The 8,719-nt window shown below is 41.3% G+C and overlaps 1 non-coding gene and 1 pseudogene across 1 annotated transcript; one reads left to right on the forward strand and one right to left on the reverse strand.

Moving 5' to 3' along the window:
* Window positions 1-4,575: 4,575 nt before the first annotated feature.
* TRNAI-GAU (transfer RNA isoleucine (anticodon GAU)) lies at window positions 4,576-4,649 on the reverse strand. Its single transcript has one exon. It is a non-coding gene; the product is annotated as a tRNA-Ile (tRNA).
* Window positions 4,650-5,826: 1,177 nt separating this feature from the next.
* On the forward strand, window positions 5,827-6,111 carry LOC109384835 (40S ribosomal protein S24 pseudogene; annotated as a pseudogene).
* Window positions 6,112-8,719: the final 2,608 nt, after the last annotated feature.

The raw sequence follows: 8,719 nt of genomic DNA on the forward strand, positions 1-8,719 counted from the left end.
CAGCACCTAGTCCACCCTTCAAAGCAGTTTTGAAACTTTTTCTGGAATGGCCATCAGAGCATCGTCATATTACCCTTGATACCCTGAATGTCATCAAAATGTCTTTCTTTCAATATTTCCTTTATCTTTGGGTAAAGAAAAAATTCATTGGGGGCCAGATCAGGTGAGCAGGGAGTGTGTTTCAATACAGTTATTTATTTACTGGCTATAAACTCCCTCACAGACAGTGCCTTGTGAGCTGGTGCATTGTCGTGATGCAAGAGCCATGAATTTTTAGCGAAAAATTCAGGTTGTCTAACTTTTTCATGCAGCTTTCAGCACTTCCAAATAGTAAACTTGGTTAACTGTTTATCCAATTGGTACAAATTCATAATGAATAATCCCTCTGATATCAAAAAAGGTTAGCAATATCGTTGCAACAAGTGCTCGAACTTAATTGTCAGACCTCATATACATATATCCATAATTTGTTTTATGGTAGATAGTTTGATAGTTATAACCTTACCTTTTGGAATGTAAGCTTCTTGAAGGCAGGGGTTTTTACCTGCTGTTTTCATTGAACTATCATTAGAACCTCACAGATTCTTGATAAATATTTGTTGAATGAATGGGTGCAATTGAGTATCTCCTCTATGAATGACTTCAAAGTGGATTATTGTGTGGCAAATCTCCTGAGGTCTGTGTGCCTGAGAAAAATTTTATTACATGCTCACATTGAAATGATAAATAGGCTGGATATAAATTTTTATATCTAATATTCTTGTCTTTCAGTATTTAAAAAATATTCCATTCTCTTGAATTCGGTGGTGGTGGTAAGAAATCTGATGTCGATTTCTTCTTTATTCTTTTTATGTTTGATCTCCTTCTTCTTGGGAGCTTTTAGAATTTTCTTTTTGCTTTTGATGATTCTAAGTTGTATTTTAATGTGTAGTGAGAATTTCCCCATATTGCTCCTGTTTTCACTCTGCTAACCCTTTACATACATGGTCTTTTTATTTCTTTATTTTTGTTTTCCAGTTACAGTTGGCATACAATATTATATTATTTTCAGGTGTACAACATAGTGATTAGACATTTATATAACTTACGAAGTGGTCACCCCGATAAGTCCAGTACCCATCTGACACCCTATATAGTTATTGCAATATTGTTGACTGTATTCCCTATGTACATAAATGGTCTTTAAGCTTCATTTCTGAGATAGCTTCATAATTTCTTTTTTTTTTTTTAAAGATTTTTATTGGGGAATTGGGGGGGATGGGAACAGTGCTGGGGAATTGGGGGAAGGGGAACAAACAAGTTGCTGTCGTTTTGTTCTTCAGTCTAGTTGTTTCACTGGCCAAAGCTGGTACCATCATTGCGCTCTTCCCGGGCGAGGCAGATCAGTCGCCGGTCTCTGGATGGCCGCTCACTGCGGCTGCTGGCCGCTCATGCTGGCTGCTTGCTACACACAGTAGCCCATGGCAACCCACTGCCACAGGGGCTGCAGCCTACGCCGTCACAAGCGACTCACAGCAGCTCCAGGTTGAGCTGTTGTTCAGCATCTTAGCTGTGGAGGGCAGTGTCACTGGCCCTCATATGTGGGATCCGAACCGGGGCCCTCTGGCGTCCCAAGCCAGTTCTTAACCATCGCGCCACTCGGCAGGCCCGCTTCATAATTTCTTAATGTAGTTCTGTGGCAAAGACTGCTACAATAATATTTATACCACAAATAGTTCTCTTCTTTTTCCTGTGCATGCTGCTAAACCACAATTTCCAGACCCTTTCTGGTTAGGTCAGTTCTGGCCCATGGAATGTGGGCAGAAGTGAAGCGAAATGTCTCACCTCCAGGCCTGGCCTCTAAAATATCTCACATGCATCTCCTCACACTCTCTCTTCATTCATTGTCTTGCTGGAAACAAAGGATCCAGTGGCAGACTCTGAAGGTCTAGAAGGTGAAGAATCTCTGTATGGTAGGAGCCTGGGTCCCTGAGTGACTTTAGGGAACCGAGCTTCCTCTAGCACTTTGACGTATAGTTTTGTGACTTTTATTGTATTAGGCCCCTGAGCTTTGGGGTGGTTTGCTATATATAGCAGATGGCATTACTTTCCCCACTTAATGCAGTCCCTATCTTGTTTGCTTCTCATTTTGGTGTACCTATTGAGAATTCTACCCCTATCCTCATGTCTCTTTGCTCTTCTTATATATTACTACTTGTTTATATTTTCTTGCTATTTGGGGGGGAAATTCCTCAGTATGATTTCCCACATTGAAGTGTTCTTTAGCTATATCCATCCTTTTATTTATTCCATCTGTTGTGTTCCTGGTTTCAAGTATTATATTTTTCAGTCCTAACATATCTTTCCAGTTGGATCTTGATATAAACTTTTGTTTCTGTTTTAGATTGCTAGTATCTTTCATGATCTCTTTAAGAATATTTGAAAGTGTGTGTGTGTGTGTGTGTGTGTGTGTGTGTAATTTTGTTTTTTCTGTTATAATAGTTTTATTTCAGTTGGTATATGTTCAGATATAAGCTGAACACATGTCTGGCAAGTTGAAAAAGAGCTGTGAGGCTATGCCCCAGGAGAGCCCGCACTATTCTCAAACTGCTGTTTCTGCTTCCCTTTGCTGCCTGCCACTCCATCAGGAAGCTTCTCTGTTCACAAAGATGGTATTGGAAAGAGACAGTTTCCACCAGTTCTGGGAGCTTGGCGTGGAGGAGAATGGGAGGTGCTGGGGAAACAGTCAAAGCCAGCAAGCAGTTGGGAACCACCCCCCCACACACACACTTGTTGGGTTAACTTCTTATTCCCTCAGGACTTCTGTACTGGTCTGATATCCCGTTGACACCTGCAGCCTGGGCTATTGCTCCTGATCTCAATGGAAAATGGGCAGGGAAAGATACCGAGGGAGAAAAAGCAAGAGGAGAACTGAGGCAACGACTTCCAGTCTATCCTCTCACTGCCATCCTGCCCCCCACGGCTCTATGCCCTGAGCTGCCATTATCCCCTACCACACACGCACATACACACAGACACTCAGTGACACCATCTCAGGTCAGCCTTGCACTTTACCCAGACGATCTCACATTTTGTTTCCTCTTATATTGTTGTTAGTTTCGCTGATTGATGCGTCTCTCTAACTTGAGTAATTTCTTCAGGGTTCATTTGGAAAAGGCATCCAGCAGTCCATGCTATTTACCCTCTCAACAGGAAAGGGAAATGAATTAACACTTAAATAGGTGTGTTGAATGATCCCGATTTTGTAAAAATTTGTGTCTCCCTCCTTTCTATATGTATTCAAATACAGTTGTGGGATGATACTCTTTTTTATGAAAACTATGCTTTTTTTTTCTGGGCATTATACCTGGGTGGTATTTTACTTCCTCCTTTGTAATTTCCTCTATTGTTCAGATTACTTATAATGTATGTTTAACATTTTTATAAAAGCAAACTTAACCCTTAAAAGAAAGAAAAAGCATAAGCGATGAATCAGTTGTGTTGTGTAGTGTCATTGAAAGTTGTCTTATTTGAGCCATCACGTTTGAGAAATTGTCCTAGGTTTGTGTTGAGTAATATGCATTTGGGTTTCTAAATAATCCTTAGCTGGCAGCTACTATTTCAATTTTTTTTTAACTTCCAATTTCACAAAAAATATAATCGGCTCTTTTTCATCTTTCAGTTTAATTCAGTTCACCATGTTTTGAGCTCTTTCCATGTGCCATGCTCTGTGCTAAAAATTGTCAGCCAAAAGATGAATAATAGAACATCATTCCTTGAAGAAGTCATAGACCACTAATTGTAATCTTAATAAGAATAAGGACAGACATTCTATGACAGTGTTATAAACAGTTATATTAGCCAGAGCGTGGGGGGGGACGCTAGTTCTGCTGGAAACTATTAGTTCATATGTGACAGAAATTGTAAGATTCAAGCTGGAGCTTTAAAAAGGTAGAAGACAGAGAGGAAGGACATTCTCAATAGAAGGAAAAGTATGAGGAACAGCATCGAAAGGTTAAACATGATCATTTTCAGAGTTGGTGACGGCAGGCGGCTAGGAGCACTGCTTGCGGGGGACTGTGGTGAGAAGGAAGCTGTAGAAGTAAAAATCATATTATAATGGGCCTTGCAAATATTGGTAAGGAATTTGATCTTTATTCATAGTAATGATAGGCACCAAGATATGTATATCATTAACTTTAAAGGATCTGAAAAGATTGGAGGAGGATGAAGAGGGTGAAGAGGGCGCAGGGCTAGTAATTTGTCCTTCATTCAATCACTCCACAGTTGATTTATTAAGTGCCTCCTATGTTCCAGGTACTGTTTTAGGCACAGTATATACAGTGGTGAAGAAACAGACAAGTTCCTTCCCTCATGGAGTTCATATTTTAGTGGTGGAGAGAGACAAGATAAATTAGTGAAACAGTATATTAGATAGTGATAAGTAATCAGAAGAAAAATTAGAGGAAGTGTTTAGGAAGTGCTTTGTGTTGAATGAAAAAAAATTTATTGGGGAACAGCCACGGTCATTGGTTACACGTTGCTTTCATGATACAATGGTATAGTTGACTCTTTTAGGGAGGGTACAGCTCTCAGTGGCCCATGCGGGGATTGAACCGGCAACCCTGGTATTATCAGTACCACGCTCTGACCAACTGAGCCAACCAGCCACCCACGTGTAATAGTCTGAAAAATGGGCCCTTAATGATGTTTACATCTGAATCCCCAAATACTGTGAATCAGTTACCTTACATGGCAAATGTACTTTGCAGATGTGATTAAGTTAGGGGCCTTGAGATGGGAAGATTGTTCTGAACTATCCAGGTGGGAGCCAAGAAACACTCTCAGCATCTAGAGACCTCCCATAATTCCTTGTCACATGGCTCCTATAGGCAGTTCACAGCAGAGCTATTTAGTTTCTCCCAAACAGCCAGGGCACTCCTCTGACTTCTAACCCTCCTCCAGTATGCTCTGATGGAGTCTCATATAATGTAATTTAGTCCAAGGAGTGACTGTTCCTATACTCAAAGTGGGGGATTATATGAAGTATGGAATCTCGGGGGCCATCTTGGAATTCTACCTATCACACTGGGTTAAACATGGTTTGTAGGGGGACAAGGATAACATCAGATAGACCCATCAGAAGGCTGTTGCAATTATCCCAGCAGAGTTGATGGTAACTGGGCCAGGGTAGTATAGGGGCAGTGGTAAGAAGTGGTCAGATTCTGGATGTAGTTTGAAGTTTGATTTATTTTGAAGATGGAGCTGAAAGAATTTTCTAACACCATATATGAAAAAGAGAAACGGAAGGGCCAACGATGATGTCAAGATTTTGGGTCTGAACAACAGAAGGATGAAGTTGCCATTTACTGAGATGGAGAATGTACTTCAAGCGGATCATGGAGGTGGGGGCAGTGACACTAGAATTTAGTTTGGGACATAAATTCAAAATGCCTGTTAGGTATCCAGATGGAGATGGTGCGTAGGTAGTTCAGTGCATCTGGAGTTCAGAGATGTATGAGTCTGAGCGTCATCAGCATACAGATGATACCTAAAGCCACAACACTGGAAGAACCCACAGAGGGGGTGAAATAGATGGGAAGTCTAAGGACTGAATTCTGAGGCACCTCAACACCGTTCTGGGTTGGGGAGATGAGGAGGAACCAGTAAATGATCCTGGGAGGAGCAGTCAAGTGAAATGGGAGAAAAAACTGGATGGCGTAGTTTTCTAAAAGGCGCGAGGAGAGAGTATATCAACAAGCAGGAAGGGCTTTTTTCCTTCCTGGCTGCTTGAGGGCTGGCCGCCATCATGAACGACACAGTAACTGTCCGGCCCAGGAAGTTTTCATGACCAATGGACCACGTCAATGGAAACAAATGGCCATCGACGGCCTTCACCCTGGGAAGGCAACAGTACCCAAGACAGAAATTCGGGGGAAACTAGCCAAAATGTACAAGACCACACCAGATGTCATCTTGGTATTTGAATTCAGAACCCATTTCGGTGGTGGCAAGACAGCTGGCTTTGGCATGATTTACAATTCCTTGGATTATGCAAAGAAAAATGAACTGAAACATAGACTTGCAAGACATGGTTTGTATGAGAAAGAAAAGACCTCAAGGAAACAGTGAAAGGAATGCAAGAACAGAATGAAGAAAGTTAGGGGGACTGCAAAGGCCAGTGTTGGTGCTGGGAAAAGTGAGGAGGAGATTGGATGACAGAAGGAGTGAAGATTCGTCAGGGACTGTATCTGTGGTGAGTGAGTGGATTTTTCATGGGAGGACTAATAAGCTAAGAATTTTTTTTAAAAGAAGCAGGAAGGGAGCATGTGTGGCAAATGTTGCTAATGGGTCCGTTGTGCTGAGCCACGTAGAGGTTACTGGTGATTATAGTAAGAGAAGTTTTAGGACTCGTGGTAGGGGTGAAAGCTTCACATTTGACAATGATGAAGAACAATGTCATCCAGGAATCTTTACCTGACTTAAGAGTACCCAGTTCTTACCATTTTCATTATAAAGTATTGGTGTTCAACTTACTATTTGCAATTGTGTACCTGTCTTCCTCCCTTGGTAGTGAAGCTCCACTGTTTCTTTTAGCTTAGCATCTCGAGCTCCTTGTAGGCCCTCAGTAAACAGGAATCGAAAGACGTAATAAGTAAACGGAAGGCACTGACCTGTCCTATTTCTTGAAAAAAAAATCCCTTTGCCATTCAAAGCAATTATACTCCCTGAAAAGTGCTAGGCTGGTAATTCAGAACTTCTGAAGCAGCTCCACGATTATAAATGAAATAGAGCAGTGCCTTAAAAAAATAAAAGCAGGGGGTGACCAATTAGCTTGGTTGGTTAGAGTGGAATGCTGATAACACCAAGGTTGCTGGTTCAATCCCCGCATGGGCTACTGTGAGCTGCGCCCTCCCTGAAAGAGTCAACTATGCCATTGTAGCATGAAAGCAATGTGTAACCAATGACCATGGCTGTTCCCCAATAAAATTTAAAAACATAAAAAACAAATAAAAGCAGAGCCACATACTGGAGTAAAGAAGATTGATCCTGTGGCTTGAGGAATTTCTCCAGCATGAATACTCTTTGAGCAGACTTCTTCTGTCATACTGGCCTATGCTAGTGTGATAAAATCTAAGGGGACATGGCAGGTGAAGCAAACTGGTGATTTGGAATGAAATTATTTCACAAAAAACCACTAGAATATTTCTGATCAAATGAAGTAAATGGTGTCATGGTTTCAGGTTCATTTTCCATTGTTCCTCTTCCTGATAAAAAGTTGACTGTAAGAGCTAGAAAATGATCCTGTTTTCTGAGAAAGCTAATGGGAAATTTTGACCCTTTCACTTGCAAGCTCCAGTCAGTTCTTATTTTTTGTTTAGTATGTTGAGCTTGTTTTTGCTATTTCAGAACAAGAATATTAAAGTCCTTAGAAAAATTGACAGCATGACACCAAACACATCCGTGTTAAGTTAGGATAAAAAAAGGAAAAGAGTAACAATTTTTCCTAATTCCCAGAGTAGTCAACATGTTATGCATCTCATTAATGCATAGCTAGTCGATGGCCTTCGAGAGATTATTTGTATGCTTGAATTACTTTAATAATAATAATAATTAATTAAAAAAACAAACAGAAGCTAGCATTCATTGAACACCACCAATATGTCAGACATAACAATTATGGTGTATAGTTGAAGAAAATTGAGTAACTCATCAAGGGTCACACAGCTCATAAATAGTAGAACTGGGATTTAAACCCAAGCATCTCAGGCTCTAGACTAGAGTTTCTCAATTTTGGCACTACGGACATCTTAGGCCAGAAAATTCTCTGTCGTGGAGGCAGTTCTGTGCATTGTAGGATGTTGAGCAGCCTCCCTGGCTTCCACTCACTCGTTCCAGTAGCATCTCCCAATTGTGACAACTGAAAATGTCTCCAGACATTTCCAAATGTCCCCTGGTGAGCCACATCATCCCCACTTGAGAACCACTAGAATAAGCGCTCTAGCAACACTGTTCTATGGTCTTTGATGTGAGCTCTTTAATTACAAGAGGATAGGGCCAGCCGAGTGGTTCAGTTGGTTAAGAGCTTGCTCAAGAGTGTGAGCTCTGAGCAACAGCGGTTCGAGCCCTGGCCCGAGCTGAGCAGCTGCTGAGGTGCCAACAGGTGGCAGGATGGCTCAGCTAAAAAAAAATACAAGAGAATAGATATGACATCCATATGTAAACTTGAATCTTAATTCTCCTCAGTGACTCTGTCAGTTTTTAACATTGTAACTCTTAGGGGTGAACTCAATCTTTCACTCATCAGTGTTCAGTTGCCTGGCATTTATTGACCATCTTCATTGTCCCAAGTGCTGGAATAGGACCTAGGATCCTACTTCATGTGTTCTTCCTGCGGGAATTGTAACCCCAGCCCAGTGGTGGAATGCCTTGAACAGTCTTATAATTTCAGAGGGATGTCATTTGACCCCAAGAAGGCATTTCTTTTCTTTTCTTTTCTTTAAAATTTTATTGGGGAAGTGTGTTTTTCCAGGATCCATCAGCTCCAAGTCAAGCAGTTGTTTCAATCTAGTTGTGGAGGGCGCAGCTCAGTGGCCCATGTGGGGATCGAACCGGCAACCTTGGTATTATGAGGACTGCGCTCTAACAAACTGAGCTAACCCGTCGCCCCAAGAAGGCATTTCTTTATTGCAGTTTTCTCAATCTGGGGTGTTTGTAGTGAAAGATCAGGAAAGTCCAT

This window comes from Hipposideros armiger, unplaced genomic scaffold (genome assembly GCF_001890085.2).
Source record: "Hipposideros armiger isolate ML-2016 unplaced genomic scaffold, ASM189008v1 scaffold_103, whole genome shotgun sequence".
Classification (NCBI taxonomy): Eukaryota; Metazoa; Chordata; class Mammalia; order Chiroptera; family Hipposideridae; genus Hipposideros; species Hipposideros armiger.